General features: G+C 54.7%; 1 long non-coding RNA gene across 20 annotated transcripts; it reads left to right on the plus strand.

Moving 5' to 3' along the window:
- Positions 1 to 234: 234 nt before the first annotated feature.
- On the plus strand, positions 235 to 8,431 carry LOC119958930. Of its 20 annotated transcripts, none has more exons than XR_005459106.1 (7): positions 235 to 300; positions 3,965 to 6,747; positions 6,853 to 6,929; positions 6,983 to 7,209; positions 7,263 to 7,298; positions 7,516 to 7,590; positions 7,649 to 8,431. It is a non-coding gene; the product is annotated as an uncharacterized LOC119958930 (long non-coding RNA). The 20 variants fall into 20 exon arrangements; XR_005459100.1 differs by having other exon boundaries at positions 7,263 to 7,291; positions 7,398 to 7,566; positions 7,620 to 8,431; XR_005459090.1 differs by adding an exon at positions 6,930 to 6,958 and having other exon boundaries at positions 6,853 to 6,881; positions 7,007 to 7,291; positions 7,369 to 7,566; positions 7,620 to 8,431.
- The last annotated feature ends 968 nt before the right edge of the window (positions 8,432 to 9,399 follow it).

Here is a 9,399-nt window from a genome sequence, read left to right on the forward strand (position 1 = left end):
CGTGTGTGTGTATGTGAGAGAGAGAGAGAGAGAGAGTGTGTGTGAGAGAGAGAGAGGTGCGTGTGTGTGTATGTGAGAGAGAGAGAGAGAGAGAGAGTGTGTGTGTGTGCGAGGTGTGTGTGAGAGAGAGAGAGGTGCGTGTGTGTGTGTATGTGAGAGAGAGAGGTGTGTGTGTGTGTGAGAGAGAGGTGTTTCTGTGTGTGGTGATATTCTCCTAATATGTTGGCTCCCTCTTTTGCAGACGCAGATTGATCATTATGTTGACCTTGTTCAGAAACAGGTGTCCGGTGCCGTTGAGACGTGAGTATCGGTTAAACTCTGGGAATGACCCGAAAGGGTTTAGAAACATTCTCCCAGACTTGTTCTGAGATCGAGCTGACCCCTGGTGTCTGACCCATTGTGCACGGTCAGTCTCTGGACTCTGTACTTGTGGGATCGCCGCAGACTGAGCACTGTCACAGTTGCCGATGCACAGAGCGATTGGGACCCCTCACAGGCCAGGAACCCCCCCCCCCCCAGCTCCGAGTGGGCAGGTCTACACAGCCTGAAGGTGACCGACCACCTGCACATCGCTGCTTCTGAATCCCCAATATCGTCACGTGAGGAGACTGATTGAAGAGGCTGCGGGACCCCAGGTGACAACCTTACACAGGGAAGCCACAAACTATTCCAATACAGGATGGAGGCTTCTGTGCACGGACAATCCCAAATTAATCCCCTAGGCACACTCTCGACTGCCTTGTCTTCCAATATACCTTCCCCACACAGCGGACTGGTACAGAAACTAAAATCACTCGGGGTGGGTTGATTAAATGGATACAGAACTGGCTTGGTTACAGAAGACAGAGAGTAGCGGTGGAAGGGTGTTTTTCTGAATGGAGATCTGTAGCTAGTGGTGTTCCGTAGGGATCAGTGCTGGGACCTCTGTTGTTGCAGTCTGTATAAATGATCTGGAGGAAAATGTGGGTGGTCTGATTAGTAAGTTTGTGGATGACACGAGGATTGGCGGAGTTGCTGATAGTGCCGAGGATTGTCAGAGGATACAACAGGATGTAGATAGACTGGAGATTTGGGCACAGAAATGGCAACTGGAGTTTAATCCGGACAAATGCGAGGTGATGCATTTTGGAGGATCAAATCTAGGCGTGAATTATACTGTAAATGGCAGAACCCTCAGGAACATCAACATACAGAGGGATCTGGGCGTGCAGGTCCACAGTTCCCTAAAAGTGGCAACACGTGGCCAAGGTGATTAAGAAGCTATAGGGCGTGCTTACCTTCATCAGCCAGGGGATTGAATTCAGGAGTTGGGGAATCATGTTGCAGCTGTATAAAACCTTGGTTAGGCTGCATTTGGAGTATTGCGTGCAGTTCTGGTCACCACATTATCAGAAGGATGCGGAAGCTTTGGAAACAGTGCAAAGAAGGTTCACCAGGAAGTTGCCGGGTCTCCAGGGTGTTGGCTGTGGGGAGCGGTTGAATAAACTCGGGATTGTTTTCACTGGAAAGACCGAGGGGGAGACCTGATAGAGGCCTACAAAATTCTGAGAGGCACAGACAGGGTGGATAGTCAGAGGCTTTTTCCCAGGGTGGAAGTGTTAATTACACAGGGGCACAGGCTCAAGGTGAGAGGGGGAAAGTTTAAGGGAGATGTGCGGGGTAAGATTTTCACGCCGAGGGTTGTGGGTGCCTGGAATGCGCTGCTAGAGGATGTGGTGGAAGCAGCACATTAGCAACATTTCAGAGGCATCTGGATGGGTCCATGAATAAGGAGGAAATAGAGGGATACGGACTGAGGAAGGGCAGAAGGTTTTGTTTTTAGTTGGGGCAGCATGGTTGGCAAAGGCTTGGAGGGCCAAAGGGCCTGTTCCTGCACTGTACCTGTCGATGTTCTTTTGGAAGTTGCAATGGTTCTCTGCCTTGCCCCCCCCACCCCCCACCCCGCCGCCGCCGTTAAATCGACTGCCCCCTCATCATCCCGGGAACCCCGCCAGTCCCTCCCTGTTCAATAGGACCTCAGACAGACCTTAGCCAAAAGGTCGTTGTGTTTTTAACCAATCCTCTGCTTTGCTTATTGGGGTCACTGGAGCAACCTCCAGTTTCAGTGACAAGTTTATTATTACTATCCCGATGTCTTATACTGATGGCCTCTTCTGATTATGTTAATCTCTCTCTCTCTCTGTCCGTCTCTCTCTCTGTCCGTCTCTCTCTCTGTCCGTCTCTCTCTCTGTCCGTCTCTCTCTCTGTCCGTCTCTCTCTCTGTCCGTCTCTCTCTCTGTCCGTCTCTCTCTCTGTCCGTCTCTCTCTCTGTCCGTCTCTCTCTCTGTCCGTCTCTCTCTCTGTCCGTCTCTCTCTCTGTCCGTCTCTCTCTCTGTCCGTCTCTCTCTCTGTCCGTCTCTCTCTGTCCGTCTCTCTCTCTGTCCGTCTCTCTCTCTGTCCGTCTCTCTCTCTGTCCGTCTCTCTCTCTGTCCGTCTCTCTCTCTGTCCGTCTCTCTCTGTCCGTCTCTCCTCTGTCCGTCTCTCTCTCTGTCCGTCTCTCTCTCTGTCCGTCTCTCTCTTGTCCGTCTCTCTCTCTGTCCGTCTCTCTCTCTGTCCGTCTCTCTCTCTGTCCGTCTCTCTCTCTGTCCGTCTCTCTCTCTGTCCGCTCTCTCTCTGTCCGTCTCTCTCTCTGTCCGTCTCTCTCTCTGTCCGTCTCTCTCTCTGTCCGTCTCTCTCTCTGTCCGTCTCTCTCTCTGTCCGTCTCTCTCTCTGTCCGTCTCTCTCTCTGTCCGTCTCTCTCTCTCTGTCCGTCTCTCTCTCTGTCCGTCTCTCTCTCTCTGTCCGTCTCTCTCTCTGTCCGTCTCTCTCTCTGTCCCGTCTCTCTCTGTCCGTCTCTCTCTCTGTCCGTCTCTCTCTCTGTCCGTCTCTCTCTCTGTCCGTCTCTCTCTCTGTCCGTCTCTCTCTGTCCGTCTCTCTCTCTGTCCGTCTCTCTCTCTGTCCGTCTCTCTCTCTGTCCGTCTCTCTCTCTGTCCGTCTCTCTCTCTGTCCGTCTCTCTCTCTGTCCGTCTCTCTCTCTGTCCGTCTCTCTCTTCTGTCCGTCTCTCTCTCTGTCCGTCCTCTCTCTCTGTCCGTCTCTCTCTCTGTCCGTCTCTCTCTCTGTCCGTCTATCTCTCTGTCCGTCTCTCTCTCTGTCCGTCTCTCTCTCTGTCCGTCTCTCTCTCTGTCCGTCTCTCTCTCTGTCCGTCTCTCTCTCTGTCCGTCTCTCTCTCTGTCCGTCTCTCTCTCTGTCCGTCTCTCTCTCTGTCCGTCTCTCTCTCTGTACGTCTCTCTCTCTGTCCGTCTCTCTCTCTGTCCGTCTCTCTCTCTGTCCGTCTCTCTCTCTGTCCGTCTCTCTCTCTGTGTCCGTGTCTCTCTCTGTCCGTCTCTCTCTGTGTCCGTGTCTCTCTCTGTGTCCGTCTCTCTCTGTGTCCGTCTCTCTCTCTGTGTCCGTCTCTCTCTGTGTCCGTCTCTCTCTGTGTCCGTCTCTCTCTGTGTCCGTCTCTCTCTGTGTCCGTCTCTCTCTGTGTCCGTCTCTCTCTGTGTCCGTCTCTCTCTCTGTCCGTCTCTCTCTCTGTCCGTCTCTCTCTCTGTCCTTCTCTCTCTCTGTCCGTCTCTCTCTCTGTCCGTCTCTCTCTCTGTCCGTCTCTCTCTCTGTCCGTCTCTCTCTCTGTCCGTCTCTCTCTCTGTCCGTCTCTCTCTCTGTCCGTCTCTCTCTCTGTCCGTCTCTCTCTCTGTCTCTCTCTCTCTGTCCGTCTCTCTCTCTGTCCGTCTCTCTCTCTGTCCGTCTCCTCTCCTGTCAGTCTCTCTCTCTGTCCGTCTCTCTCTCTGTGGCCGTCTCTCTCTCTGTCCGTCTCTCTCTCTGTCCGTCTCTCTCTCTGTCCGTCTCTCTCTCTCTCTCTCTCTCTCTCTCTCTGTCACTCTCTGTCTCTCTCTCTCTGTCTCACAGGATCCAAGAGAAGGTTCCAGGGATGAAACGACGGAGCTACTGAGCCGGCTCCATGGCCTCCCCCTCACCGCCGCTTCTAAACTATAATCCTTTGTGTATTGGAGCGAAAATTTCACCGTCCGTCTGCTTGAAGCTGCTTTCCACTGAACCTGCTCGAGTGGGCTGCTACTGGGATCTTGCTGTGCACGCTGTCTCTCCTGCTCCCTCCACTGCCCCCCACCACCGCACCCCCAAACTGCATCTGGGACAGCCAGGGGGTGGGGTGGTCGGTGCATTTTATGCAGTTGTTAATTCACCTGTTCCAATCAGATTATAAATATATTTATTTTTGGTTTGTCCTCTGAAACAAACTGTCTGTAACCTGCTGTAGAATTTACAGAACGACAATAAGGGGAGAGGGAGGGAAAGGAAGAATGCTGTATCATGTTTGCAATTTAACTTGTTTGTGAAAGTGTGTTATTTAGCAGATCACTAATCTTTCTGAAGCTGGAGGAGAGGGGTAGGAAGTAGACAAGGTGTGTGTGCATGTATACTTTTGTGTGAATGTCATGTAGGCTTGTGCGCATGTGCATGTATGCTTGTGTGTGTGTGTGCACCTATGCATGTGAGTGTGCATGTGTATACATATGCGTGTGTGTGCACGCGTGCGTTTGTGTACCTGTGCGTGTGTGGGCACGTATGCGTGTGTGTGGGCACGTATGTGCGTGTGTGTGGGCACGTATGCGTGTGTGTGGGCACGTATGCGTGTGTGTGGGCACGTATGCGCGTGTGGGCACATGTGCGTGTGTGGTCACGAATGCGTGGGCACGTGTGCGTGTGTGGTCACGTATGCGTGCATGGGCACGTATGCGTGTGTGTGGGCACATGTGCGTGTGTGGGCACGTATGCGTGTGTGGGCGTGTGTGGTCACGTATGCGTGGGCACGTGTGCGTGTGTGGTCACGTATGCGTGCATGGGCACGTATATGTGTGTGTGTGGGCACGTATGCGCGTGTGTGTGGGTGCGTGTGCGGGCACGTACATATGTTTTGTATGTGTGTCTACATGTGTGTGGGTGACACTAAAACTCTTTTCCTTCAGTCTCAGTAAGATACGGTGGGTTTGTGGAAATAAATGTTATCCACTTCCCGCTTGCTCCTCCCACACCCCCGGACCTGCACAAAGCTGCCTGATATTCCGGCTGAAGTATTGGGGAGGCAAGGCCACAGGTTCTTGCAGACAGCCCAGCGAGGGCCACCGATAATGGCATCCATTCCGCTTTTACACCCTTCTGCTGGCATATTCCTTAATATTCACAAGCGACCAGTTAGTCCAGACAAGTAATGAAACATTAATGCAGCAGCCTTGATGCGCCCCTCTGCAGATTGGTTTATTTTCAGGTTCACCAGCTATAATGCTGTTAATTCTTAAAAGGAGTCTGTGTTTGTGTGTGTGTGTGTGTGTGTGTGGGAGGGAGGGAGGGAGGACAGGGCACAGACGTGCAGGATTCGGCCATCGTGTCCCTTGTGACAGGGTCAACCTTGTGAAACTGCACCTTCCCACTTTGTACAGTACACGGGGGGGGGGGGGGAGGATTGAGGCGGAGGCAGGCACTGGGGGGGGGGGGGGGTGCTGGATTTTCACTTGCATCTACACCCTCGTGGACAAAGGAGAACCCGACCTCTTTAATAAGTATCTGTGTTGCTTCGATTGTTCTTGACTAGTTCCTAGCTAATATTCGGTAGATTTTTAAAAATTGCTTCACTTTTGTGGCTTTCGATTCACCCTCCCACTTGTCACACCGAGGTGCGAGGTCCTGTAACACCCTCACCGAGGTGGGAGGTCCTGTAACACCCTCACCGAGGTGGGAGGTCCTGTAACACCCGAGGTGCGAGGGCCTGTAACACCCTCACCGAGGTGGGAGGGCCTGTAACACCCTCACCGAGGTGGGAGGGCCTGTAACACCCTCACCGAGGTGGGAGGGCCTGTAACACCCGAGGTGCGAGGGCCTGTAACACCCGAGGTGGGAGGGCCTGTAACACCCTCGCCGAGGTGGGAGGGTCTGTAACACCCTCACCGAGGTGGGAGGGTCTGTAACACCCTCACCGAGGTGGGAGGGTCTGTAACACCCTCACCGAGGTGGGAGGGCCTGTAACACCCTTACCGAGGTGGGAGGGCCTGTAACACCCTCACCAAGGTGCGAGGTCCTGTAACACCCTCACCGAGGTGCGAGGTCCTGTAACACCCGAGGTGCGAGGGCCTGTAACACCCGAGGTGGGAGGGCCTGTAACACCCTCGCCGAGGTGCGAGGTCCTGTAACACCCTCACCGAGGTGGGAGGGTCTGTAACACCCTCACCGAGGTGGGAGGGCCTGTAACACCCTCACCGAGGTGGGAGGGTCTGTAACACCCTCACCGAGGTGGGAGGGCCTGTAACACCCTCACCGAGGTGCGAGGGCCTGTAACACCCGAGGTGGGAGGGCCTGTAACACCCTCACCGAGGTGCGAGGTCCTGTAACACCCTCACCGAGGTGCGAGGTCCTGTAACACCCGAGGTGCGAGGTCCTGTAACACCCGAGGTGCGAGGGTCTGTAACACCCTCGCCGAGGTGGGAGGGCCTGTAACACCCTCGCCGAGGTGCGAGGTCCTGTAACACCCTCGCCGAGGTGGGAGGGCCTGTAACACCCTCACCGAGGTGGGAGGGCCTGTAACACCCTCACCAAGGTGCGAGGGCCTGTAACACCCGAGGTGGGAGGTCCTGTAACACCCTCACCGAGGTGCGAGGTCCTGTAACACCCTCACCGAGGTGGGAGGGCCTGTAACACCCGAGGTGGGAGGTCCTGTAACACCCTCACGAGGTGCGAGGTCCTGTAACACCCTCACCAAGGTGCGAGGGCCTGTAACACCCGAGGTGGGAGGGCCTGTAACACCCTCACCGAGGTGGGAGGGCCTGTAACACCCGAGGTGCGAGGGCCTGTAACACCCGAGGTGGGAGGGCCTGTAACACCCTCGCCGAGGTGCGAGGTCCTGTAACACCCGAGGTGCGAGGTCCTGTAACACCCGAGGTGCGAGGGTCTGTAACACCCTCGCCGAGGTGGGAGGGCCTGTAACACCCTCGCCGAGGTGCGAGGTCCTGTAACACCCTCACCGAGGTGGGAGGGTCTGTAACACCCTCACCGAGGTGGGAGGGCCTGTAACACCCTCACCGAGGTGGGAGGGTCTGTAACACCCTCACCGAGGTGCGAGGTCCTGTAACACCCTCACCGAGGTGCGAGGGCCTGTAACACCCGAGGTGGGAGGGCCTGTAACACCCTCACCGAGGTGCGAGGTCCTGTAACACCCTCACCGAGGTGCGAGGTCCTGTAACACCCGAGGTGCGAGGTCCTGTAACACCCGAGGTGCGAGGGTCTGTAACACCCTCGCTGAGGTGGGAGGGCCTGTAACACCCTCGCCGAGGTGCGAGGTCCTGTAACACCCTCGCCGAGGTGGGAGGGCCTGTAACACCCTCACCGAGGTGGGAGGGCCTGTAACACCCTCACCAAGGTGCGAGGGCCTGTAACACCCGAGGTGGGAGGTCCTGTAACACCCTCACCGAGGTGCGAGGTCCTGTAACACCCTCACCGAGGTGGGAGGGCCTGTAACACCCGAGGTGGGAGGTCCTGTAACACCCTCACCGAGGTGCGAGGTCCTGTAACACCCTCACCAAGGTGCGAGGGCCTGTAACACCCGAGGTGGGAGGGCCTGTAACACCCTCACCGAGGTGGGAGGGCCTGTAACACCCGAGGTGCGAGGGCCTGTAACACCCGAGGTGGGAGGGCCTGTAACACCCTCACCGAGGTGGGAGGGCCTGTAACACCCGAGGTGGGAGGGCCTGTAACACCCTCGCCGTTGACCCAAACTCTGGTTTAATTGGTCTCGGGACACTGGTCCCTCCTTTGTGACCAGGAGGAAAGGCAAGATTGGCTGCTGGGAGTAGGGAAGGTGGGAAATCGAGGTGTCCGCTCGATGCTTTGGGCCTCTCTGAACCCACGGGAGCTTCACTCTGTCTATACGAAGGTCCGTCTCTCCCCCTGATTTGAGAGTGTCCGTCTGGTCGCCTGTGGCACCGTGTGACCGAGCAGGAGGCTCCAGTCATCACCCCCTCTTGGCCGCGTCACCTCATGTACTCGCACCGAGATGGCAGGAGATGCTGCCCTGAACCTGCAGCCATATCCCCCTCCCGAATCCACGACTCTCCTCCCCAGGACGGTCAGACAGCTGGAATCATGTGTAGCTTTCATTCCTTGTTAGTGTTTCCATGTTTTTTTTATATTGGAGCCAATTCTGTTGTTAAGAGGGAGAATGTAAAGTTGGAGGGGCGGGGGTGTGAGTATAACCATGTGCTGAGAGTTCTGTGTGTGTGGACAAGTAGAGGGAGCAGCTGAGAATTAGACCATTCCTGCAACAATATTACTGTGACGTTGATAATTAAATGACATCTTTATTGTTTACATGGTGTCCTGGGTGTGTGTTGGTGTGATTTACTTTTACCTGCATTTAAACCAACCTCTTGTGATGGACGGTTAATAAAGATTAATAATAATAATCTTTGTCACAAGTAGGCTTACATTAACACTGCAATGAAGTTACTGTGAAAAGCCCCTAGTCGCCACATTCCGGCGCCTGTTCGGGTACACAGAGGGAGAATTCAGAATGTCCAATTCACCTAACAAGCATGTCTTTCGGGACTTGTGGGAGGAAACCAGAGCCCCCGGAGGAAACCCACGCAGACACGGGGAGAACGTGCAGACTCCGCACAGACAGTGAGCCAAGCCGGGAATCGAACCTGGGACCCTGGAGCTGTGAAGCAACAGTGCTAACCACTGTGCTGCCATGCTTGCCCTTTTCTATTGGCTTTGCTGCAGTCTCCTCCTGGCCTCTGTTGTTGGAGCTGCACTCGCCCAGGCAAGTGGGGAGGGACTGATTTGTGCCTGGCAGATGTTGGACAAGTTTTGCGGGGTTCAGGTGAGTTACTCGCTAAAGGATTCCCAGACTCTGACCTACTCTGGTAGCCACAGTATTTAAATGCATAGCATCATCTTCGTAAGTGGCAGGAGAGGGAACCACAGCCCTTTGGACCTGCTCTGTCATTCAATAACAAGTCTGACAACATCAGGTTAAAGTCCAACAGGTTTGTTTCAAACACTAGCTTTCGGAGCACTGCTCCTTCCTCAGGTGAATGAAGAGGTATGTTCCAGAAACATATATAGACAAGGTCAAAGATGCAAGACAATATTTTGCTTGTCTGCTTTCTTGCATCTTTGTAGAAACTTCATGTCCGTGTCTATATGTGCGAACCCCTTGGAGATCCTCACCACTTTGAGCCGGCAGTCTGCGGTGTCGATCGTAGCCATGATGTGGAGATGCCGGAGTTGGCCTTGGATGAGCACAGTAAGAAGCCTCACATCACCAGGTTAAA

Source organism: Scyliorhinus canicula, chromosome 31 (assembly GCF_902713615.1).
Source record: "Scyliorhinus canicula chromosome 31, sScyCan1.1, whole genome shotgun sequence".
NCBI classification, from domain to species: domain Eukaryota; kingdom Metazoa; phylum Chordata; class Chondrichthyes; order Carcharhiniformes; family Scyliorhinidae; genus Scyliorhinus; species Scyliorhinus canicula.